Here is a 26,744-nt window from a genome sequence, read left to right as displayed (position 1 = left end):
TGGTCTCCAAATATCACCCAAATCGTCCTCTCAGCTCCTCCCATGACCTCCAGCTCTCTAGCTCCTTTGACTCCTCTTCCCATGCTCGTCTCCAGGACTTCTCCAGAGCCTCCCGTCCTCTGGAACACTCTATCCCAATGTATCTCTTCAAGGAAGGCTATCCTGCCTTCAGCTAATAACCAAATCTTCTATCAGTTCATCCCACACAGTTATTACCTTTTGTACCACCAGCCCCTCATTCTTCGATTGTAAGCTCCAAGGAGCAACGCCCTCCTAAACCTCTTGTATTGAACTGTATTGTTGCTGTATTGTCTCCCCTTATATTGTAAAGTGCTGAGCAAACTGTTGGCGTTATATAAATCCTGTATAATAATAATAATAATGGTCAATGGAAAGAATGCCACCCTTGCAGATGGCTAAAATGATCATCTCATTGGCTCTGCCAAGTAGCATTAGAACTGGAACAATACAGACACCATCAAATGGGAGATCAATCATTCACAGCTTAAGGAAACCCAATCCACCTCTGTTGATATACTAGAGTTCCATAGAATGCTGATTGGGCTGTTTTAATTTTTCTCCACTCTTTTCAGAGCTAAAGTCTTGAAATTCATAATTTTTTACTGTAACTAAAAATTAATAGTTTCTGCAAGCTACTTTGTTGCCTTTAATATATGCCTTCCGATGACCTAAATGAATCCGCCAGGCTTGCAGTATAAGGAAGAGAGAGAAAAGTCTGTAACAAAATAAAGTGGATTTAGATCCGGGCTCAGGTCTGCACGGGTCACTAAAGTTCACAGTCCAGTAATCTACTTCCTCTACTCCTTCAGATACTATTAAAAGTCAAGTTACACTTGGCTCTGAAATATTCATTTCTGAGGGTTTTTTTCTTCCATTCTTAACTGACACTCTCAACCTCAAGTTGACTGCATTAACCTCTTGTCTAATGCAATATTTAATTATCTTTCCATTTGCAAGTTTAAACCCAGCAGTTATTATCCTGTGGCAGGTATTTTCCAGGTTGAGAAGAGAAGGAGTTTGCAAAGAAGGATCTAAAGATATTAAAGAAACTAGGTCTTATGTATGAAAGAGCAAGAAAATAGAGCCTGTCCTAGCCACATATCTACAGCATGTAGGGGAGTTACCTGTCCTGGTGCCCAAAAATAACTGCATGTTCCCCATTTTCTATTCTGGTGACATTTTCACCTGAAGGATGAGGGAAAATCAGCAATAGTGACAATAGCAACAATAAAAAAACTGTCAATGCTTCTAGTCTGACCCCAATTTTACTTAATGTGGTAATACACCCAATACCTAGAATATAATATCTTGCAGCTTACAAACAGATGTGGTGGCTGTATTAGTTTTCTTTTTTTTAGCTTTTTTCCCCTTTTGTTTTCACCTGGTGATTTGGCCAGTAACACAACTTCTGTATTAGGGCTTATGTACACAGGGCATTGAGAAAACTCTTCTGAACAATGGAAACTGACTGATGGAAAACGTAGGTTAAAAAACGTCAGTTTAGCCGCGTTTGCATGCTGTGTTTATGTGCGTTTGCGTTTAGAAGTGTTTTTAAAAGATAACCTCAGGAGACCATCCCAGATGGCCAGAATGCACTGAAAAATAGTACATAATTAATTATTTCATACATTTTGAGAGAAATAGAGAGAGCAGAAGCAGAGAGAGCAGTATATGTTGAGATGACCTGTCTTTTCTGGTTGTATTCACTATGGATCCCATCATGAGCATAATGCGGCACGTTCTACCATTTTCTCCTTCACCCGAAACCTGGAACTTACTGCGCTGGTGTACCGGGTCCATTTGTATACATGTAAAAAGCTTTGCATGCATTTCTGATGATGAAAAAAAGGCTCTGGACAGCATCTGGACATGGAACAGTTAACAAATTCTTCTAAACCTAAACGCTTATAAACGTGGTTAACAGCGTTTACAAACGTTTGCCGTTTGAAACGCTGGTAAAATCTACTCCTGAACGCAAGTTTGGTGCGTTCAAAAAAACGACTGTAAACTCAACTGCCTGTAAACGACTATGTGTACATGGACACATAGGAAAACATAAAGGAGAGTTCAGGGGCTGCTGAAAAAACGCAGAACAGCTCCTGAACACCCGTTTAGGAGCTGCAGTGTACATGAGCCTTTAGAGTTCCTACACTCCGGATGAAAGAGCACAGGGGGCACCTTTGGACAGCAGCAATGTCAGTCTGGGGGGACGGGAGTGTTAGAGTTACTAGCAGATTTAGATACATTAACACATTGAAGCCAAATTCCAGCTAACACTATAAGCAGTTACAGCAACAGTTGTGTTTATTTTGGGATAAAGGTTTTACATAAATAAATAAAAGCTGATCATTGTAAGCATCCCTGCCAGTGGTAAGTGGTTTGTCTCAACCCTCTAACAGCTATATTTGCAGGACGGCTTGTTGGAAAACAACAAACAACTGGCTGGATCACCAGGTGAAAACAAAGCCTAAAAAGGAAAAAAATACACCCATCACATCTGATAATTAATAAACTGCAATTTAATAAATGTTTGCTTTTGGGCTTAATACTGCTTAAACAAAAACGTTTATATTGCATGCCCAACAGCGTAGTCGGGCCCTGGTAAGGTGAGTATACTGTAAGTGACATGGGGGCTCGTTGCAGAGATACTGTCACTTGCCCTGTATGGCTCCTTAAACTACGAATGCTTAGGGCACGGATGTCAAACTGGTGACCCTCCAGCTGTTGACAAACTACAAGTCCCATGAGGCATTGCAAGATTGACAGTTACAAGCATGACTCCCAAAGGCAGAGGCATGATGGGACTTGTAGTTTCACAACAGCTGGAGGGCCGCCAATTTGACACCCCTGGCTTAGGGGCTTTTTGGTCCTCACAAGCCCCTTGCCCTATACCTGTATTCCTATACCTCGTCTTCCATATGTCTAAACCACATCTCCTGCACTACTCCTAGGTTGTGAGCTCAAAAGAGCAGGGCTCTTGAACCCCTCGTGTTTTGTTTTGTTACTGTATTGTCTCATGTTCTGTCCCCCACTATAATGTACAGCGCTGAGCAAACCTTTTAGCGCTATATAAATACTGTATAATAATAATAATAATATTCAAGTGGTAGTAAACCGTGGATAAAAATTTTAAAAAATCTTCTCCCTGCAAGTTAAGAGCATAATGTGCTAGTATGAATTGCAAAATAAAGACTTACCTGAAAATAAGCTCTCCAACAGAGAGATGTCATGGCTCCCCAAGGCTTCCATTTCTCTGGGTTCGCAAGCTTTGGCCATCTGATTGGCCAAGCTGCGATGTTGTCACTTCCATGCATGTGCATAGGGAGTTTCAGCCGCGGCACGACTCTCCCAATGGATGGCCTGCCGTCCATTAAGACCACAGTGCGCATGCGGCAGTAACATCCCCGGCGCATCGACAGTATATATCTCCTTAACGGTGCACATTTAGGAGATATTTACAGTACCTACAGGTAAGCCTTATTAAAACCTTACCTCTAGGTAAAAGATGCAAAATAGAGTTTACTTCCACTTTAATCTCTATGCCTTTGCTATGGTAAACAGATGGTTTATTTGTATGGAAATTGACCATAGGTCTTGTAGTTCATACCCCTGTAATTCGAATAAAAATCAGTTCGATTCCAGCTAAACGGTTTTGGTGGAAAGTAGAAAATGGCACCTGAAATTTGCCTGCTTTGCTCCACACATGCACATTTGTACATTTGTAGAAATATCAGCCTTGTATGAAGCACTCTACATTACTTTTTAACAGCAGGGACAGGGAAATAACACAAAATACCATATAATCAAAACCACTCAATGAAAGTTTTGCATTTAAACTTGTTCAGTGGTCACGGTCTACTTGTGATTCGGCTCTCGTTTACATCCTGGCTTTCATCTTCTGCAGCTGCTTACTCCTCTCACTAAATCCATGTGGCTGCCAATAGACTTGTTTTCTTAAAGTGAACCTCTGGTTTGCCAATTCAAATGAAAGAAACATGTTTGCTTGGTAGCCTGCACCCTCTGCAACTAATAATTACCCTTTATGTCAAGGGTGTCAAACTGGCGGCCCTCCAGCTGTTGCCAAACTACAAATCCCATGAGGCATTGCAAGGCTGACAGATACAAGCATGACTCCCAAAGGCAGAGGCATGATGGGACTTGTAGTTTTGCAACAGCTGGAGGGCGGCCAGTTTGACACCCTTGCTTTAGGTGCTCTGCCATCACAGACTGTTCTACTAAGGTATATTATGCGATGCAGGAGAGAAAGTATTTGTAGCTACAGGGGCAGGCTATCAAACTGTCTTAAAGCGGAACTAAACTCTCTCAATCAACATTAACTAATTTTAATCCTAATGCTGCAAACATTAATAAATTAATAGGAATGTATATTTACTTGTTTTATACTTTTCTTTACATTTCTTCAGTTGCTTCTTAATTTTTGGCCTAGTCCAAAATGATGTCACGCATTCCAGGAGTCTTCATTGGCATTTTTCTTTTCTTTCATCTGGATAAGGGGAGAAGGGGCTTTCTTAGCTAAGCACACCCTCCTGCCTGCATGCCTGAGTTAAGGGTAGTTGTATTCCACAGATGCTATATCTGCCCTTACTCAAGATGGCTATGGCTATAAATGCTAGGGGGTTTTTTTTTAAAGTGATTTCTCAATTAAATAAAACATGGAGACATGGATGAATGGGGGAGTTTGTTTTGACTATTAAAAATTCCTTAAACAACATTTTCAGTTTATGGTGATCAGATACAGTTGAGGTCTGCTTTAACTAAGCAGGTTCACTTTAATTTACTTGAAAATGAAGGTCAAGGTGTTTTATGATTTCAGGTCTGCCAATATATCTGATATATGACAAGTTTCCTCAGAGCTCTATGGGTTAGCTATAGAGACTGCTGACAAAACCCCTCTGCGCAGCTATTCAATGGGACGATCAGTGTGCTGCTGTTTCTCCTCACTGAGCTCCTTATGTAACTGAGAACAGGGGGTATGTGATCACTTATAAAAGAGGAACAAAGGTATTTATATTGTTTTTATATCTATACACAAAAGTTTTGTCTTTCATTTCTATTTTGGAATGAATGGGTTGTTTTGCAAGGGAATTGTTTACATATGACAAAAATCAAAAGAAAAGGGTAGCGCAAATTAAGCAAACATATTGTTGTGACAATGACACATAAACCAAAAAATGTGCAAATATTCATAACAAAATAATATATAAATGCTCAAATATTCAATAAATAACTCAAATAAAATTGTCTCTAATATCCTTCAATTCAAAAGCTTCATAATTGTTGAAAATCCACCACCAATTGTGCAAGACTCTATCACCAATAGAATTAAATAAACTCACCAGAGCAAATTGCTAGTAAAATTATAAACTAGCAAATCACATGTTGGCTCTGGGAGTAATGGTCTGCAGACTGATGACCGGCAACAGAAGATGTTTCTTATAACGTACGGATCTTCATATAACATATACGCTCAAAAGGAAGAGAACAGAGCAGGAAATAGTGTGACACTGTATAGCAGATTTTTATTAAAAGCTTGTTTTATCCAAACAACTCACATTTTCAAGTGTCATAAGCCGACACTAGCATAGACCGCAAAAAAACACATAAAACCGCTTCAAAAGCTGGAGACGCCGGCAGCTTGCAGAACGTGGTGACAGCTCCACCCTGGAGCTTCAGAGTGATGTCACCACGTTCTGCAAGCTGCCGGCGTCTCCAGCTTTTGAAGCGGTTTTATGAGTTTTTTTGATTGATTATTAAATGTAAACTAATTGTAAAGTTTATTTCAAGGTGGTACTTGGTTCCCTCGTGTCATTTATCCAGGCAAGTCACCCATGTTTGTTCGTGACTATGTAATGAGCAGGAACCATGCTTCGCGTGTGGTGGTCATTTCCCAAGGTGGCAACATTTTGGAACAAAAATAAATGATCTCTTATACACAGTGCCAGTTTTATAAGGGGACAAAAGGAGCAATTCTCCTGCCTGAGGGGGCCCCAGACTTCCTTTATAAAGAAATAAAATGTATATTTCCTGAAGACTTCAGCAGTGTGTTTGTTGAGGAAATTGTCCAGTTTGCAGCCTTTGCCAAGCTCCGGACATGTCTCACCCTATCTCAACAGGCAGTCTTATTACATGATGATGGGCTTGCTGATACCTTTCCAGGTGTTAATGTAGCTCTTAGAATATAATTGAGCATGATGGTCACTAGTTGTTCAGAAGCAAGGTCATTAAGCAAATTGACACTGATAAAGAATTATCTGAGAACCACGATGACCCATGAAAGACTAAGTGCTCTGTGCTTACTGGCTGTTAAGAGCAGTGTCCTGAAGATGATACAGTTTGATGAGTTAGTTAAAGATTTTGCAAAAGCTAAGTGCAGGAAGAAAGACTTTTTGTAAATATTTTAGTGTGATAAATACCTGTGATGTATGACTTGCCAGTTCCAATTACATGTGTAATCTGTATTCTTACAGTCAATAAAATTAAGGAAAAAAATCAGACAAGTGTCTTCTTCGGAACCTAACCTATATTCCAGTTCACTTTTTTGTCATATAATTTATTTTCTATGGTAAGGGTCTGCTGAACGTGAAGTGTCCCAAAGAACCAAAGGACTATACAAGGTCTTGGACCTTAAAATAAAAATGGATCCACGTGTCCCTTTTTCTGTATACAACCTCCCTAAACAATCACAACACTCTATAGAATATCAATAGCAGTATTCTGAAAGACATTTGAAATTTCCATGACTACAACCAAGATTAAAATTTCATGGATCACGTAGCTCATGAAAAATTAGCCAGCATTGTAAATGATAAGGAAGAAATATTTGATAAAGTCTAGAATTCCTGGATCCACTTCTTAAATTCACAATGTAATTCTTCATAAGTTCTTTTACAATTGCTATTGAATCCTGATACTTAAGGGGCTCTCCCTTCCTTTATCTTCTTTTCTCTTTCTTTTCCCTCTTCATATTATTATTCTACATTTACATAGACACTATGCTGTATATCTGTACTTACAAGATGAAAAATTAATATGATAAAATGAACTATACTTCTCTATATTTTATATCTTTCACCAGTCTCTGTATCGGCAATAATTTTAATATGAAATACTTTTTTTTTAAATTAATGCATAGCCAGTCTTTTTTATATTTCCTTCAGTTCCACTGTAATACAAGTTTCTGCCACGAACATATTATATTTCTCACGGTAACAAATTGGAAAATGCTTAGGATGTAAAATATAAAAGACAGACGTGTATCAAAGCTGAAGAGACAAGGTTTTTTTTATCTACAAGAGAAAATCTCACATTCCATCAATCTACTTTGTCCTCAGTGTCTGCTAAATCCTCAGATGCTTGTTGTGAACTTTCCTGTTAAGATGTGAAAACTGACTGATCTCCCAAAATGTTCAATAAAATAATTTCGTTTCAGCAAACACTAGATCAAATGTAGCTACATTCAAAGGGAACGATATTTTAATACCTTAGTCCGGCATGCTATCTCAGTAGCAATATACGTGTTATTATGAAGCCATTTATTCACTGAGAATTCCTTTTTGGTGTGCTCGCACACACACTTTCATATTCCTTCCTAAGTCTGTTGTGAGGTTACAGAGTCACAGCTCATACGAAACACACACTAGTAACACATATGAAACGCTTAAACCACCTGCCAAGTACTGTGAGCTATGCACAATGAGATAAAAAGAAAAGAAAAAAATAGTTCATCCAACAGAAGGTCTAGTAGAATTTCAAATATTTCAAATCTCCTAACATGTAAAATGCACAACATATTAAAAGAGATACTCTAGGCAAATATGAAAATATTTAGACTTCAGCTAGAACTTGGGGAAGAAATATATCAGGTTTTTATGATTGTCTGTGTCATGAAGAAAAGATTTACCCTTACTTTTCACCCTATTACCCTGGAATATGGACATCAGTACAACAATCTGAGGTTCAAATCTTATTCATATTGCTGTCTGTGTTTCCAATGGAGAGATTTAAGCTGGCCATGCATGGATCGGAATTCAGCCGGTTAAGCAGGAACCGGTCAAACTTCAATCCACGTATGGCCACTGTGGTTGAACAGAAGTCAATCTACTGATCAAACTCTGTTCAACCACCCTAGCGAATAAAAGCTGCTGGATCAGCCCCGCTGGCAATAGGCTACAGTGCTGATATGTGTATTAACACCACAGTGTAGTCCCCCCGCTGTGCGCATACAATAGCACTGAGGGAAGGATTCCCCCATCCTCCACAAATGTTGATTGACAAAACTGACCCATGTATGGCCAGTCTTTTTCTCACTTTCCATCTTAGTGACCACGCAGGAGGTGACATGAAATCTACCCAACAAGGGCACAGGCAGCAATACATTATTGTCAGGGTTCTAACTCTTCCTGAGCTATACGAAATTAAATGAATAGAAAATTTTTCAAGTGGGCCTTTACTCCCCAGATCCACTTTCGCTCCCTGCCTCCCTACTTTATAAATTGTGGATTTATTCATCCATGGAAGCTGAAGGAGCAAGGACTTAAAGCGGCCATTGGGCAGACCTAGTCTTGTGTCATCGGAGGTCAGCTGCAGAACCCAGAAAAGACAGCCAGCCTCTGATGGTGTCAAAGAGGAAGATGGTGGCGCAGAAGAAGAGGGCTGAGGCAGTGGATCACAGAAAGACAATGCTGGATTCAGCAGGTGAATATGTATTCTGGCAAGAACCTAGCATAACTTGTGAGAGGGGAGAGGAAAAAAGCAGAAGGGGGTAAAGTAGCTCTTTAAGCTTTTTTAAATTTTTACTTTAACATGGAATACACACAGTATCTACTAAATGTTTCTAGCTGTTAGTTTTGTATTAACCTTTAAAATGTGACTGGCTCATTCTTGAGATCACTACTTTTTGCTACTTGTGTTCTTATCAACTGATTGGCCTTGAATGTGACCCTGGAAAAACAGCAGGCCCATTTTGCTTTCTGATTCCTGGCACAGCCTTCTTTGCGGTAACAGGTTAAATCAAGAAAAGCAGATGTTCACCAAGGAGCTCCAACTGGCGAGTGAGCAAATGAACTACCAAATGAAAATGCCCTATTTATATTGAGTAGTGTGGCACACAGCCTTATTATTATACAGGATTTATATAGCGCCAACAGTTTGCTCAGCGCTTTACAATAGAACGGGAGACAATACAGCAACAACACAGTTCAATACAAGAGGGAAAGGAGGGCCATGCTCCTTGGAGCTTACAATCTAGGATAAGTACAGTATATCATATCATCAGTATTTGGACCAAAGAGGAAATGAATATTTCCCACCTATGGGAAAAAACATAATGATAATAGAAAACACCCAGAAGTGTACCTTGTGTCGATGATTACAAATAAGGCATTTCATTGGTTAGTCAGTAAGTAAGGGCCGAAAGACCAAAGTGCAGGGTCTCTCATAGCAGAAATGAATTACTACAAATAAACTGCCCTATGAAACATATTGCAGAGCTAGATCCAGTGAATTTCCAGAGGTGCAGATTTTTCTATTACTAGCTAGGAACAAACAGGGATTAGAAGATACAGATCTTTTTATTTTTTTATTGGCTTTTCCACTCAACGGTGCTATCACACTAATCTGTGATGTACGAAGTAAAATGGGAAGTGGTCTAGTGAAGGATGGAAAATTGGGCACAAGGTGAACTGTAATCAGTTGCATGATGGCAGCCACACAGAGAGAAGGGTATGACTTAGCCCTTGAGGAGAATGTATAACACCTCTATGGTTAAGTCTAGAGACCAAAGGCCAATCTTGGTTCATGCCTGCAGAGAAAGGTAGGGTTAAGTCTCAGACATCCAAACTCACAAAGTCTCTCGGTGCTTCAGGATGACCTTGGGAACACTTTAGCTGGCCATAAACCAGTGGAGTTTTGAACAAACATTTGTGTGAAAATTCTCAGTGTATTTGATGGCTTCATGAATATTGTTTGAAAGTATTTAAAAATTTAGTTTCCTTTCAACATTTAATTTTTAAACAAATGGACTTTCTGGATCGAATATTACATTCACTGTTAGTAAACTGTATTTGCCAATCATTGTGGTCAAAATAGAACATGCGTTTGAACTCACTAACCACTAAAAAAACTGAACATTGAAAAATTTCTAATTAAATCCTACTAGTGTATGGCCAGCTTTAAGAGTATGTGCCCCTGAAGACTTGCTGTGATAAGAGTGGTCTCAATTCAGACTGTGTGTGATGATTCCTCCCTCTGCTTGATCCATTTTAGATGATAGGCACTCTGGGAATCACTTTTTATTGTGCTATTGGTAGTGTGCTTCAGCACACTTATGAGGAGATAAACTCAGAATAAACATACTGCATATGGTTTGTCCCCAGAGCAGGGGACACACTTCTAGCTGTCCTTTGTGTGACTCACATCACAGTGAAATATCTCTCTCTAGAGTCCCCTTGGTTGTGTTACAACGTACCAAGTGAGTCCACTGATTGACAGGTGTGGTGTTAACAGTAATAAAAGAACACCAATAATTAAATTGCTACTAAAACCTGGACCCTGCATTCACTATATCTGGTCTCCCACAGTACACAGAACATGGAAATGCAATTATTTTACTGAATATATACTGCTAAATACCCTTTCTCATCAGCAGTTAAAGCAGGCTTGTGACTTCTATCAGTGTCTAGCTGAGCACATGTCAAAGTTTGTAGAAGGAGTTTTCTTTCTGCTCTAGGAGGATGCAGAACCCCTGACCTCTATCTGGACAGTGCTGATTAGCCCTGTGCTGATCACATGCACTCTCCCAAGCAAAAAAAAAAAAAAACCTCTCTAGTAATACACACCAAATTGAGCATGTGCAGTGACTCCGCACAATATGTCTTATCAGAAGATAACAGGGGGGCACTGGAAGAAGGGGAGGATCAGAGAAGACAGGAGCAAACAGCCTTTTTACACAATGCAGCAGATTAACCCCTTAGGTTCCACAGTGAGTATAACAAGCATGCTTTACTGCATATACAGACTGATTTTACTCGCGTTGGTTTAGTAACACTTTATAACTCACTTCTCAGGCTATAGTGCCAACCTCAGCAATCTCCAATGAGTGCTTTTAATATCCTGCCTACACAGCCCATGAACAAACTTCATTTTCAGAGCCTGAACTTCATTCTGAATTTTTGTAGCCCAGTGGACAAAGTTCTGTATTAGTTCTGCTCAGAAGGGTTTGTTAATTTTTTTTCCCGACGCATCTGAAAAATTCTAGAGAGCCAATGAGGTACGGTAGATTAGAGCAGCTGTCAGATCCCGTGTAATGAGCTAACGTGCTGTTTGTGTGGTTCCATCTCCCTCAAGGTTTGCAAATGTAATCAGTGTCTGGATTCACATGACTTGTAGCCGGAATATGTGGAACACTAGAGACTTGCTGACATATTTCTCAAGAATCTGCTCCAAGCCATTAAGTGCATTCACACCAGAGTTGTCTCTTTCCTAAACACTTTTAAATATCCTAGAATACGATAGTATTAGCAGCTAAAACATGTCTTTTAAAATATGAAACATTAATACGGCTGTTATTTATTTAGGAAAAGGTTATCATTAAATTAAAAATATTTTACTAAAAGATGTTTGACATTTTTTTTTTAAGGTTTTTTTTTTAAAGGAAAACCCTGATGCAGATTGATCCCCCAGCTTGCTGTATAAACAATGACAGTGGTACCCATTATCAGAGGTGACAAGGCAATACCAGAAGTCACCGACAATCACCAACAGTGACACTGCTCCTCAAAGGATGCATGGGAAGCTAACCGCTTGCCCTCCAGAGGATTTACCCCCCTTCCTGACCAGGCCATTTTTCTGCAATAGGGCACTGCATCCAAATGAAACGTTTGTCCTTATTTTCCCACAAATAGAGCTTTCTTATGGTGGTATTTGACCACCTGTGCATTTTTAATTTTTTTGCAAAAACAAAAAAAGACCAACAATTTAAAAAAACAAAACAATATTGTTGACTTTTTGCTATAAAACGTCCAGTAAAAAAAATTAAAAAATCAAATTTCGTCATAAATTTAGGCCAAAATGTAAGTCTTTTCTAAAAAAAATACCAATACATGTACCGTAAATTAATTGGTATATGTGAAAGTTATAGCGTCTAAAAATGGCGGTATATATACCGGAATTTAAAAATTTTTTTTTTATACTAGTAATGGTGGCGATCAGCAACTTAAAGCAAGACTGTGGTGGGCATTCTGACACTAGGGGGGAACTGACTAACTGCCCCTGACACCCCAATGACACTAATACAGTGATCAGTGCTTATAATAAGCACTGACACTGTACTAATGACACTTGGCAGGAAGGGGTTAACATCTGGGGCAATCAAAGGGTTAACTGTGTGCAGTGTGCTGTTTTACTATAGGGGCTGTGTGTGTTTTACTAGGGAAACATGCTGCTGTGTATTTCTCTGCTGTGCAGTTGTTTACACACTGGTCTCTCCCCATTCACTGTTTCCCGGCGATCACCAGGTGCCGGTGGGAAATCTCCAGCCAGGAGATTTGTAGGCGCGTGTAGGGCAGCGTACATACCCCCTCCAGCCGGGAGATTTGTAGGCGCGGGTAGGGCAGCGTACATGCCCCCTACTCAGAAATGCAAATCACATATACGTGATTTTGTACAGCCCTGCCACCCTGTAGCAGTATTTCTGCTATAGGGCGGCGGGGAAGTGGTTAAGCTTCCACTATGCTGTTACCTTTGAGGAGTCTCAAGCAGAAATGTTGTAATTAAACTGCAAAATGCCCCATCAAAGCCTAGGTCAGGCTTTTTAAACCATTAATCCCAGAGGAACCCTTGAAATAATTTCAGATCTCTAAACCAACTCATTGGTGGTCAGTGGGCAAAATGCCCCCCTTACAATGGTGGTCAGAATGCAACAACCTTAACAGACAACTAAAAAGATCATTGGGTGCATGCAGTTTGTTCTGCCAAGGGACGGTGACCCCACAACTATTTAGGCATCATGAAATACGAGGTCAGTCCACCACAGCTCAAGCAACCCCTAGCAACCAGCTATGAGGCTGTAAGTACAAGAGTACCTAGGTACACTCTCATGCCTGGATGTGCACTGCTATTTTCAAGAGGAAATCAAGACTACATAAATATTTTTTTTATGGTATTCCTTAGACAGAATTAAAGTAGTACTGAAGGCTTCACTTTGTGGAACTTTATGGCTAATATTTAAAATGGGTGAGCAAGCAGGATTTTTAATGCAGAAGACACATGCTATGTCTCTTCTGTGTTAACATTACTTACCTCCCTGTGTGCCCCAATACAGTGATCTGTGCATGCGCAGCTCATGGTACGAATTCGGCAATGCTAAGCCGACTGAACTCCCATGCATGCAAAGGAGATGGTGATTGATACCCAGAAGGTGAGGAGCTCCGGGACACTTCAGTGCTGGATTGAAGGTGAGTATAGTTCCACTTTAACCTCCCTGGCGGTATGATTATTTCAGATTTTTGGTGCTGAAAGCGGTACCATTTTTTTGCATGGAAATATGTATTTTTTTTATTGTAGGCTGTAATTTTTAGGAAAAACTCACTGAAATCTGTCCGAACAAGAGTCTAGTAAACATCCCGGGTATGATAAAATTTGAAACACAAAATCATAAATTATAATTTAATAAATAATCATAAAAATAATATAAAAATAATAAAAAATTTAATTCAATAATATAATCAAACCAAAAACACTGAAATGTGAAATAGAGCGCCAAGTTCGCACATTGCTGAGCTCAGTCGCAAAATCGTTTTCAGTGTCTGATGACGAATTTCCCCCACGAATCATTATCACTCAATTCTGCAAGTGGTTCTGATTTACTATCGCTGTTCTCTAGCTGATCTAAACCGCTTTTGACCTAAAGGGACACTTTTTGGACGCCATGGACATTTCTCAGTTTCCAGGCAGAAAGAACAGACAAAATGCAGGCAGGGCGCAGGACAAAGCACTAGGGACAATATGTATGTGAAATTGGTTGAGACAGCAATGTTTTACTATGTAAAATGTAAAAAAAAAAAAATGACATTTTTTAAAATTTTTAAATTTCCCGCCGCCGGCGGCTGCGGCGCCCGTACGTCCCGACGTCACAGGGACAGGACACAGAAGCCGGATGCCGGCATCGGCCGGAGGAGATGGCCGGGGACGCTGCAGGGGACACATCGTGGGAGCGCAGGGTAAGGTAAGTGAAGAACACTTGCCGGAGCAGTGCCTCAGGGTAAGCCCGAGTGTAGCTCGGGGTTACCGCTTTTGGTACTGAAATGTTACCCCGAGCTACACTCGGGAATACCGCCAGGGAGGTTAATGTAATGCATCCAAGAAAACCTGTAGAACAGCCTACATATTTTGTCTGTGTGCCAAAATAAGTCACATTCTTCCTTCACCACCATCATCAGATCCGAGAGCACTGTTGTGCTGAACGTTTTTTTTTTTTTTGTTCTTAAGTCCGTGGCGGTGCGGAAAAAAAAAAGAAAACCTATAAGTGGACAAAAAACGTGCAAGTGCAAAACACAAACACAAAAAAGTGCACTTAGGGGTGGGCTTTAGTCCACCCTCCGAAGAGGTAGGACCTCTACCCTGATCCCCCAGGGTGCGAGGCTCCTGATAGTGACAAATGTTTCCACATGCTCCACCTAGCCACAAGGCCTGGCGGACCCCTTTCCTTGTGGCTAGTCGAAGCCGACCACCAAGTACTAGGTCAGGGGGCTCTCCCGAAGAGAGACCCCCCCAGGACAGGGAAGGAAGGAACCTAATGGCATCCTCCCCCTAGACTTCAGGGCAGGCCCGAGAACCCACACCCTCCATCCTAGTGAGAAATAAAACACACACAAAAGTGAAAGGAGTGCTGTCCTGAACACTTGTGTAGATGAGCTTGTGTCCTGATTACAGCATCTATTTACTAGCAATGAAGCAGACTTGATATGTCTTTAAAAATACAAATCTACATTTTTGGAATGCATTTAAAAATATATGTAAAAATATATGTTAAAATTACTTGTATAAAAAATATGAAGAATATATTTAAAAAAAATATATTTTTAAAAATATATATTTTTTAAATATATTCTTCGGATTTTTTTTAACATATAAAAATGTCATTTTAACATATAGTTTTACATATATTTGTAAATGCATTCCAAAAATGTAGATTTGCATTTTTAAGACATACAGTATATTTGAAATGTATTTTTAAAAATATTTTTCATATATTTTGTAATAAAAAAGCATTTCAACATGCAGTATATATTTGTCTATGGCCCGTTCTAATAGCTGTGACTCAAAAAATGGTTCCTGCACTTCGTAGATTGTAAGCTCCAAGGAGCAGGGCCCTCCTAACCTTCTTGTATTGAACTGTATTGTCTCCCGTTATATTGTAAAGCGCTGAGCAAACTGTTGGTGCTATATAAATCGTGTATAATAATAATTATATATATATTTATTTATTTATTTATTGAAATATATTTTGAAATATATTGAATATGGCCTAAATTGTAGTATTTCACATATATATCAATATATTTGGGAAGAATATTTTAAAGATATATTTCGAATATATTTTTTTCCATGTGGGTCAGTAGACACGATTGGGTATCCGTAGACATTCATCAAAAAGTTTGTGGACCTATCCTTCCTAATGTAAGGAGGCCTCCGCTCATTCCCTACAGAAATCATAAGAAAGCTTTGAGTTCAGGTCCACTTTAATTAAAAAAGAAAGTGATTTTGTGAAACCGTTTCCTAAATAAAGCTAAGCCATTTTGGGAAACGTACCTCAAGGATACTGTCAGTTGCTATTGAACTATAAAGCTGAAAGCAGTCACACTCCATAAAATGCTCAGCTCCACCGAGTGCAGTCTATTTTTACAGCACCTAATTAAGCGTAAAACTAAAAAAAAAAAAAAAAATGACAAATATTTGTACCCGTGAAAAACAGCAAACCTGTCCTCACAGCATTAGATGGAATAATAAATTGACTTAATGAATGAGCTTCTGCTTCTTATTTGCATCAAGGTTCCTGTAATTTAAGGGGCGGATTCCCTGTAGAACGGCAGAGAAGTTGGTGCTCCGTTCTGTGCATTAGTCATGTGTAGTGCTGATTTCGCTGATGGAGACTTAGGTAGGTTTTCTAAGCACAAATTTATAAAGCCGCACTCCCAAGTGAGTACCTCCGCTTCTGAAAAGCAGCATGTCAGGGGTCTCCCGAGGAATTACTGAAGCTCTAAATTAATAACAGCAACTGATATGCAACCCTGCCATTCTCTTATCTCCCAAAACACTGACGGTGCTAACATGATACGGTTCCAAAAGGAGCGCTTAAAGGAAAACTCCACTCAGGATGCAAGCTGCTAATTAACGTAAGTATTATCAGGCAATATGCACTTGGAATTTCATTTTTTTTTCTAAAGGGTTTTTAGACAGGATGAAATAGGAATTTTGAGATTTTATCTCCTAATAAATGTTGGTAGCATGATGAAAGCCAGTAGGGGGCAGCAGGGACTCTGTATTTAAAGGTAAACTCCAGGCAGATATAAAAGACTAAAATTGATGTAGTTCTGTATTCATTACTATATCATTAAATGTATTTTTTTTTAAATGAAACTACTGTACCTACCTATAGAGGGAAGGGGCAAGGCTTAAAGCCAAGGTATGCTACATACAAGTGTACTAACAAGGAATATGCTGATAACAGGAGAGAGCAGTGTGAGCAGAGGGATGACCTCATGAGTCTGCTTGTGCTCTTTAACTGTCCAATCAGCAGGCTGGGGGTAGAGGGTGTACACACTACTGAATTCTGTAAAGCTGTATTGAAAACCAAAAATGTAACCTATTGCAGCTTACCAATCCTTAGATGTAGTGGCTTTCGTATTTTTCTTTTTTAGGCTTTTCTTCTCTGTTTTCACATGATGATCTGTCCTCTTGTATTAGAGTGCCTTTAGTCTGGATGAAGGATCACAGGGGGCAACTCTGGACAGCAGCATTGTCAGTATGGGGGGGGGGGGGGTAGGTGTACTCCGACTCCTAAAGCAACATTCTTTTTGTCTTTTGGAGTAGGTTTTACATGAATGAATAAAAGTTGGCCATGATAAGCACCCCTGGCAGTGGTAAATGGTTTGTCTCAACACTCTAACTGTTACATTTTGGGGACAGTTTGTTCTTTCAAAAAACAACAGACTTACTGCAGAATCACCTGATGAAAACAAAGGAGAAATAGAAAACAAGTGCAGCCACCACATCTAAGAATTGGTAAACTGCTATGTAATAAATGTTTGCTTTTGGGTTAGTACCAGTTTAACTGTTAGTGGTGTCACCTGGATGTGCTGTAATGGGGGGGGGGGGTAAATCTCCAGACTGGATGAATACAGGTACAAATCCTTTGGCAGGAAAATTGGTGCCCTACTATATATTTAATCTATCTATTAGGCTGTTTGCCTTGATTTGAGTTTGATTGTCTAATTATGGGAGCATGGGGTGCCCAGGAAGGTCAGAGGGGTTCCAAAATTTGTATCAGGTCATTATCTGCCATACAGAATATGTTAATATAATGAAATAGAAATACTCTACCACAATTGTGATTCCCACAAGCCTGACACTCTGCACAGTTACACTAGGGCTATCCTCATTTCCTGGTCCAATTTTTCAGCTTACAGAATCATTTTTCCACTTCCAGTATGCCATCTTTACCTAGTCTTCTTCCAGTTCTGAAGACTTCTTTTTTTATTGGTTGGTCTTGGAATGTTTTAAATCTTGCTTATGTACATACAGGTGAAACTTGAAAAATTAAAATATTGTGCAAAAGTTCATTTATTTTAGTAATGCTACTTAAAAGGTGAAACTAATATATGAGATAGACTCATTACATGCAAAGCAAGATAGTTCAAGCCATGATTTGTCATACTTGTGATGATTATGGCTTACAGCTCATGAAAACCCAAAATCCACAATCCCAGAAAATGCTGCTCAAGAGGCCAACTGAGGGGACCACCTATGTTTGCACTCATGGAGGCATGGTGGAAGTGGCACTAAGGCCGAAGTGTCCATACCAGGCACTCCATTCTCAGTACACGTTTAGCCCTGTGTATGTCAAGCCCCCAAGCCACAAAGCAACATTGCTCATTATGATGCAAGCGGCCACCTGTGCTATACAAACCAAAGATATTCTACAATCCAGCTTCCAGTGTCCTAGCAACCAAACACACTGTGCAGCCTGGCCCGCCAGCATCCTGACAACCAATGAACATATTATTTGGCAGATGAGAGATGCATAGGGGTTGATTTACTAAAACTGGAAAGTGCCAAATCTGATACAGCTCTGCACTGAAAACAATAAGCTCCCAATTTCCTTTTTTGTCAAAGCTTAATTCACGGGTGTCAAACTGGCGGCCCGCCAACTGTTGCCAAACTACAAGTCCCATGAGGCATTGCAAGACTGACAGTTACAAGCATGACTCCCAAAGGCAGAGGCATGATGGGACTTGTAGTTTCACAACAGCTGGAGTTCTGCCAGTTTGACACCCCTGGCTGAAGTTAGAAGTTGATTGACTACCATGCACATCTGCACCAGATTTTGTACTTTCCAGTTTTAGTAAATCAACCCCATAGTCTCTTCTACCATAAATTGCAATCTGCTAGCAATGTTTTATGTATCGACTTTATTTCAGCTGTAAAAGAGCAAGCCATAGCATAATAATTTTCTTTGTACTATTATGTATGCCTGTGCATTTAATAATTTATCTCATTTAAAATGAAGTCTAACTGTAGATTATGCCAAGATCTGACCCTCTCTTCCAGATCATGGTTTGCCTAGTCACTCCTAAGCTCTCCCTAGATCCAATTCCAGGGAAGAAAAGCCCCAGTCGCTTGTTGGTTCTCCCTCCAGCGAGCTCTAACATTTATATCGACAGTGGAACTACGTATAGGCTTGTGGAAGAAAAAGAAATTCTGTGTTATGAAATGTTATGTACTCTAACGCTTACCTCCGGATCTTTCAATGTTAGATTTTGCAGTCTCAGAGCTTGGATGAGCTGTGGTACAGAAAATAAAAATAAAATCAAAGGCCCTTTGAAACATAACAGATCATAAAACCTGACATTCTTGAAGCCATTATTTACATTGAATACAGCATCCGATTTAACATTTCTTTCTCTTTCCCGAAGCTTCTTCATAGTAGTTCAATCAGTGTTTGCTTTGTTGCATCTCCATCTCTTACATCCACTAACAATTTCCAATGCCTGTAGCTGAGAGCCAGGTAAACCTGCGGTTAGCATGAAAATAAAAGGTGCCGTGGTCGGTCTGTTTCAACGCTCGGCGTATTCTTAATCCTCATTATTTTCTCAGACAAGCAGAAGGGATGTTTTAAATTGTCTGAATGCAGGGAATTTGTAAAATTGGAATTCTCTGCAGTGTCTAGGTGGAGGTAATCATATCTGAAGATCCACATAAACCGTGAGATTAGGCTCACGCCAGGCTGTCATCCAATTACATCTGGAATCCAAGTGGCTTTGAGATGTCTTATAAAAACCTTACATGTCACAGTCACTAAGCAGAAGCTGACCTTCTATTACGAGAACACGGGTTACATTGTTGTGTTGGTCAAGGAATTGTACGGCTGGCGGTAGGTCTTGTGTTTAATTGGTGTGTCACATGACATTTCTGTTATATGTCACACCAGCTATCCCTGGCGCACATTGTAAAGGGATTCAACAAATGTTCTTCTGCCAAGGCAGTAATGTCACTGCAGCAGAAGAGGAAAAGTTGGATATATCCTTTAAGGCTTCATTCACGGAGGACATATGACCTGTCTGTTTGTCAGCACTGTCATAGACTGTTCATTAGGAGCCTACCAGCACTGATCCCACTGCAATTCTTGTGAATTCACTTTAAGGCATACGATCACCTTTTGTAAGGGAAATTCCCCCTATGCAGTCCTAGATCCTATAAATAGAACATACCAGTGGTCCTCCTTTTAAAATGCTGCTCCTGCTTTTCTTTATGAATACAGCCATGGCAGCTTCTTCTCTACAGAAACTAGAGGTTTACTTAACCCACTGTGCATTATCAATAGTTGTTATTTTTTGTTTTAATAAAAGGTTTGTTTTCAACCTTGTTTCATCATTTGTTGCATCTAACTCCCTTGCAGCACCTGTTCAGTCGCTTCCGGTCTATGTGGGCTCCGAGGATGGCTGCATGGCATTTCTCAGGGTGGGTTTCCTGATGGTGACCATAGTGGCCCATGCCTATGTTGAAATGGCTACTTGTAGTCTCCTTAGGAAATCTATATGATGGGGTGACAAAGCAGAATCACCGTTGGAAGGCAGACACAGAATGTTGTCACCCTATAACAGGAAATGCCTGAACAAGGACATTCGTGGCAGGATCACTATATATATATTTTGAAAAGTGTTAATATTACTTTTCTTTTTTCAGACTTTATTCCCTTTTATTTTCACCTGGTTATCCTGCCAGTAGCACATCTCCTACCCCAGGGTGATGGCATTCACTGAACTATATCTATGGAGGAGTAAGAATTGTCACCCTAGGCTGCTCTCTTGATTTGGACTACAGGACACATTCCCCTCTCATCATCTACACGACAGAGAGTGGAGGTTTTCTGTAGTCCATGGAGAACTGTCTGTGATAACACAGCAACTCAGCTCACTGAATATCAACAGTACCTCTAATAGATCAAAAGGGGAGCTTACAACATACAGAAAGTAAATTGTTAGGGTTTATATACAGTTTAAGACTAAAGAGCACTAGCCAAACTAGGTGCCCTCTGAAAGGTGATTCGCAGTAGATTTATTTTTAGAGGATAATGACAGGCAGTGAGGAAGTGTTGTTTTGAATCCTCACTGTCTGTTTTAACCCCTATAAACCTTTTCCACAGAGCAATGCACCTGGTTGTAGGGCTGTCGTGGGGCAGTTCCAGCTCTGCCCCATTCAGTTGAGTACCAACCATTGAACATGGAAGATCATTTTTGCATTGTGGCTGCGGCATGTGCACACCCCCATTGGCTGCTTTTGAAGCTTAGGTGGAAGTGGTTGGGGCATTACAAACATGGGAGTTTTTTCCTCCCTCAACCACACATGTATACCTAGCCTATGTCTCACGGGTGGAAAGTACAGCTTATAAATCCCCAATTCACCCCATATTCATTTAGTAGAAACCTTAACCAGTACCTGGAGCTTTCACATATTTATCTGTGAATGTTATTAATGTGAACATATGAGGTTCAAAAGAAGGGACTCTTTGCTAAATTCTATTTAAAGGAACTGGCTCTGGTACTGTCATCTTCCACCTGGAATGACTGATTAGTAAGTCACTATCCTGGAACATTCATGTAGCCAGTGAAATCTGAAAAAAGTCTGACATTCAATGACTGACTAGGTAGAGAAATCAGGGTCAAGATGACAGTCCTGATTCCTGTGTCCTTTAAGTCAGCAATGGCAGATTCCACATTTTTATCCTTAGCAGATAACTTTAAAAATGCTCTCATGTAATGTATGTTTACTAGGCCTTTAACTATCATTGTGGAGTTATGATTTTTTTCCCTCCAGAATCTAAAAGGAATTTGGATTCTTTGCCTGAACCTTGACAAATTTGTATGTCTTCTCCATTTCTTGTCACTGAACTCCTCGAAGGGAATTATAAATGATACCGAGTCAAGAACCAGTTGCCTTTTCGGTGATTTGACATTCGGCTGTCAACTCAGAGAGATTCAAGTAGCCGGTATGATTTCTCTCCTGGCTTTTTATCTCTTTGGGAAGGAAAATTAGAATTGTGAGAGGAGAGGATTCTTGCAAAAGAAGCCTTAGAAGCTGTGCCGGAATAAAACCTTCTTTCTGCAATCGACTGAGGCAGAAGCTCCCAATGGGGATTCAGAATCAAGTACAATGTTTTGTAATGACTGACTCCATTTTGTTTGATAGCTGTTCCATATTGGTGCCCATGTCAGGTTCAGTAAGCCCTGATGCAATTGATCTTTAGGGCTTGTGAAAGGTAGTTATAGGCTGGAGATCTGTTTCTGGAGATTCTATTTGACTCTCAAAGTTACCTCTTGGGGTTGACTAGTCCTGCATTATTTATGGACTAGCTTTTGATGGATGAAGGAGATTTCTGTTTTTGTGGCACTGGCAACATATACTGGATCTGTCCTTGGCCTATACAGGACATAGTAACATATTTGTGTAATGCAGAACTCCATAGATACACATACTCGCCTTTCTTTCAATCTCCCACTGTGATATGATCATAGGTTAATTCATCAGTTCTTCCCTTATGGGTTGGAAGGTAGTATTTAGCCAATAAAACATATCCCTGATGTATGTATATCCACAAATTGGTCTTTTAATTTTGAATAGGGTTTAGACCCCATGTCAATTTTGTATTTATGTGTCGCCACTGGGGAATTTCATCCTCCATATTTTTCCTGAAGAATGTTCCTGAATGTTCACCTAGGCAGAAGGTAATGGGAAGTCCAATTTTTTTCAGTTGTAGAGGCAAGGTGCATCTTTCAATGAGGACATATATTCTGATGAAAGCTCATGTACATTTCAAGCTTCACACAACAGGTGACAAGAGACACAATGAGAATGGGCCTATTCAGAATATTGGGATTCTTGAGCATTGCCACCCTTCATGAATTATGCAACAAAACATTCAGGTGTAAATGTCAGGTAAGATGGAACATTGGATAGATTTCTGCAAACTACCAGTTGTATCTCCAGGACAGGAAGTGAACAGAAACATCCTCAATTAATCATAGCAAAAAAAAAATGACACTGGTTTTAACACCCCCTCCCTAAAAGCCCCCATGGTTCCAAACAAACAAACAGACAAACAAACAAAAAAGTGTATATAATGTATATATACTATAAAGTGTTTTATGTGAAATACTGTAGAAAGATAAGTCCATCATAAATGTTTTCAAACTATGACAGTTGGTTGTACAGAATATGTAGCTCCCAACTGTTACTCATGTAGAAGGGCTTCACTTGCAACCAACCCTATTCCTTTTTAGCTGACCCATTTTTAGCCAGATGTATGTATTCATGAATATATCCCTTCAGTTGCATTAGACTAACAGCGATTCCATGGGCCAGCTCTCTGATACCATGACTGAAACACTTGGAAGCTTTTTTTCTCTACGATAGATCACCAGGTCTTTCCACATATCTCCCCTACTGCTTGACTTGGTACTGGCATGCAGAATTTACATAGCCACTTTGTACAAACATACCAGGGCCAACTTCAACAGGAGCCAATTAACCTATCAGCAAGTCTTCGGAGTGTGGAAGGAAACTGAAGTACCCAGAGGAAATCCACATGAACAAAGACAGCAAACTCTATGCAGATTCAAATGTACAGACCATTGTAAAAATACACTAAACTACCAAGAGTGTTACATTGCACCATAACTTTCATCCAGCCTGAACATTATCTGTGTAACTGGGGGCTCGTTCTTTTCCTGCAGACTTTTTGCTAAAATAGGGGTGCTTAATATGATTACAGACCCCAAATGGAATGTCAATGTCCCTATGCTCCTCCGCCAGTCTCTCATCATCATCATCATCACCAGTCCTATTATACGCCAGTATACCTTCAAATATGTTACTAGCTTGCATTTCCTTGACAAATGGAGAGCTAGAATCAGAACAGCTAATATAAAATTACCAAATCACAAATACACAAGCTAGCTATAGTGAGATTTTTGTGGTTTATGTGCAATGAAAATCTGCCCACTTTTAGGCGATCTCTGAAAACCTCTCTCTTCAGGGAAGCCTATCCTGCCTTCAGCTAATAATGGAATCTTCTATTCCTCCTACCAGTCCATCCAACACAGTTATTACCTTTTGTACCACTAGCCCCTCCCTCCTAGATTGTAAGCTCCAAGGAACAGGGCCCTCCTCTCCCTCTTGTATTGAACTGTATTGTTGCTGTATTGTCTCCCGTTATATTGTAAAGTGCTGAGGAAACTGTTGGCGCTATATAAATCCTGTATAATAATAATAAAATGAAAACATGGAGAGGAGGTACAGCTACTGACAATGTTACTTCTATGTCATCTGACACATCGAATCGATTTTTCCACTTGGGTTTCAGGTTCAATAATGCAGAGAATCTTGTTACAATGTGTTATAAATTATTCAGAGATCCAGTTCTAGACCCTTATTATTTGGTTTCCATATTCCAGCTAATAACCCATGTACCTCTTTTTTATCTCAAATGGTTGGGGGTATATGAAAAGCAGCTAAAGCGTTTCACATAAATACTAAGTTGTAAGCAGTGGCCTGATTTTCTCCAATTCTACACCTCATTCTGATGCTAACGTCTTCGATAAAGCTCCCTCGCAGTACTTGATGTAGGTATTAACATTTCTTTTAACCTTCCTCTGTGCCTGTTCCTGTTCTCAGCCTGTAGTGCGTTGGCTGATCTCTCCATTGCCCGGCAGCCCTCACCTCCCTCTATCACAACAGCTTGGGATCGTGTCATTGTGTAGCAGCATGACACAGGCCATTTAGCGCAGGCCTCCTATTGTGCCTAAATGAGTAGTTAAAAGTAAGGCTCCACGGATAGCCGCCCATACAACGAAGGTTAACGAAACAAGATTACCAGTGAATGGTTATTAGGCGTTCCTGCATTCACCGGCGGCTGTCACGATTCCCCTAGAGTCTGCAACTGTAAATCTGGAAGTTACAGGATGGCTACACTCCTGTATTGCTGGAATCTCAGAAGGCCTGGGCAAATAAAAGAGCCCAGCTGTAACTGAATCACGCAGTGGATTAGTTTAGGTGAGAGTGAAAGAAAAAAAGATTTGAAATGGCCAGCTGGCTGCTGAGGACATGACGGATGGAAACCATTTTGTTTCAGAGAAATAGACTGAGGGAGACAATATTATTCTACTTCAACTTGTTGTTAACACCACTCACTGTCACTTCTGTAATCCCCGCGTGCGGAGCCTGCCTGGTTATTGATAGTTTGGTATTTTCGATGCGTGATAAATGAGGTCTTGAGGACTGCTAAGCTTAGATACAAGAAAGTAATCATGGACACTACAGCAAAGAAAGATGGCAGAGGGTGCCACTGCCCTTTAAAGATGCAGCTCTATGCTGAAGTGACCTTTTCACTATCCCCCACCCCTCCCATGTGTAAAGCATTTTTAACTCCCAAATGCAAAAATGTATTATTTTGCAGCTTAGTAGTCCTTATGTGTGATGGCTCAATTCATTTTCTTTTTTCAGGCTTTTTCACTTTATTTTCACCCAGTGATCCTGCCAGTAACATACTTCCTGTCCATGGGTGACAACATTTACTCACCATACTGTATTTATAGAGAAGCAGCATTGTGCCCCTAGAACATGACTACATAACATCTCCCTTTCTCCTCTTCTCCATAATGCAGATGTTGGGCATATGCACTCTTTGTGATGTAAGAGCGCAGAACCTTATGAAGATGTATTAGCATGCAATGGGTGGTTAATGGACCCTTTTTATTGAAGTTTGGAAGGATGGGCGCGCCACTCCAGCTTGTATACTCCTTTTAAACCTGTAAAAGACTGCTATGCAATAAAAATCTTTTAAAAAGTCTATACAAACTGGCGTGGCACATCTTTTCCAACCTTTCATGCTGTAAAGGAGAAATGTTCTGTAGTCATCTGAGATAACTGGGAACTGATCTGACTGCAGCAAAGGCGGAGAGCACGGGAATGTTATCAGCTGATGATTTATGGCAGCATCAAGTTCATAAAAACCTTAGCTTTAGGAGGGGGGGTGTATAGTATGTATATGACACTGTCCCTTCAGGTTCCTCTGATAGGTCCAGCATCTCAAAAAACTTAAAAGTGGACCCAAAATCAAAGTTTAGATCTGTTTTAAAGATAGACACTAGGGGAACAAAAAATTTACCCTTTCAGTGGATCACACTCCCAATTTCAAGGATAACCCGCTTATTTTGCAATGGGGATGATGAATAAGGCAATCTGCTTACCTTCTCCTTGTGTAATAGGTCTCCCAAAGTTTCTTTGCTTCTTTGCCTGGCTGGTTGTTGCTTTCTGATTCAAACTGTACAATGCAGGACCAGCAGTCCTGCATTCAAGAACCTGCTCATATTCCGGAGTGCCGGACAGCAGATGAGAGCTTGGCTGTTGGAGGAGTGAGGATCAAGGTAAGTATATCACCTTAATCATCATCCCATAGGCAAAATAAGACCTTAAACCTTGCCCTGAGAAGGGGAACCTACTGCACGTTTAAAGGTTTTTCATCCCCAGTGTACAGAGGACATAGAGTGGGTGGGTTGGTGGGTGGTGGTAACTTATTTTGCTGCTTTTCAGAGGGCTTTTGCTGGCTATTTTCCTAGCAATTTATAAAATGGGACATCTATTGGCTACAGAATTAGAAATCTGCATGACAAGAACTCATGTATTTAACATCCATATATTCATAATGTATAATCAGTGGCATATTAATACAGTTTTTATTAATTTCTACAAAATCAATACAATATGTAAAACAGTGTTATGAGACCTGCCAAAATATAGCAGCCAAATATTGTAGCACACCTGATTGGCTCCTTCTGATGCTTCTCCCGTCCTCCCGAGGCTGATAAAGTCAAAATTAGGAACATACACTAACTTATTTTGAAATTACACATAATAGTTTTTTAATGAAC

The 26,744-nt window shown here is 40.0% G+C and overlaps 1 protein-coding gene across 3 annotated transcripts in view; it reads right to left on the bottom strand.

The window, feature by feature from the left end:
* The window catches only part of KLHL29 (kelch like family member 29), a 1,282,993-nt gene that overhangs the window by 490,530 nt on the left and 765,719 nt on the right, over positions 1-26,744 (bottom strand). The gene's annotated exons all lie outside the window — the stretch shown is intronic.

This window comes from Staurois parvus, unplaced genomic scaffold (assembly GCF_062004578.1).
Source record: "Staurois parvus isolate SC_StPar_1 unplaced genomic scaffold, SC_StPar_1.0 ptg000886l, whole genome shotgun sequence".
Lineage (NCBI taxonomy): Eukaryota > Metazoa > Chordata > Amphibia > Anura > Ranidae > Staurois > Staurois parvus.
The sequence above is the reverse complement of the archived record's forward strand: the minus strand, read 5'-3'. Positions and strand labels throughout refer to the sequence as shown.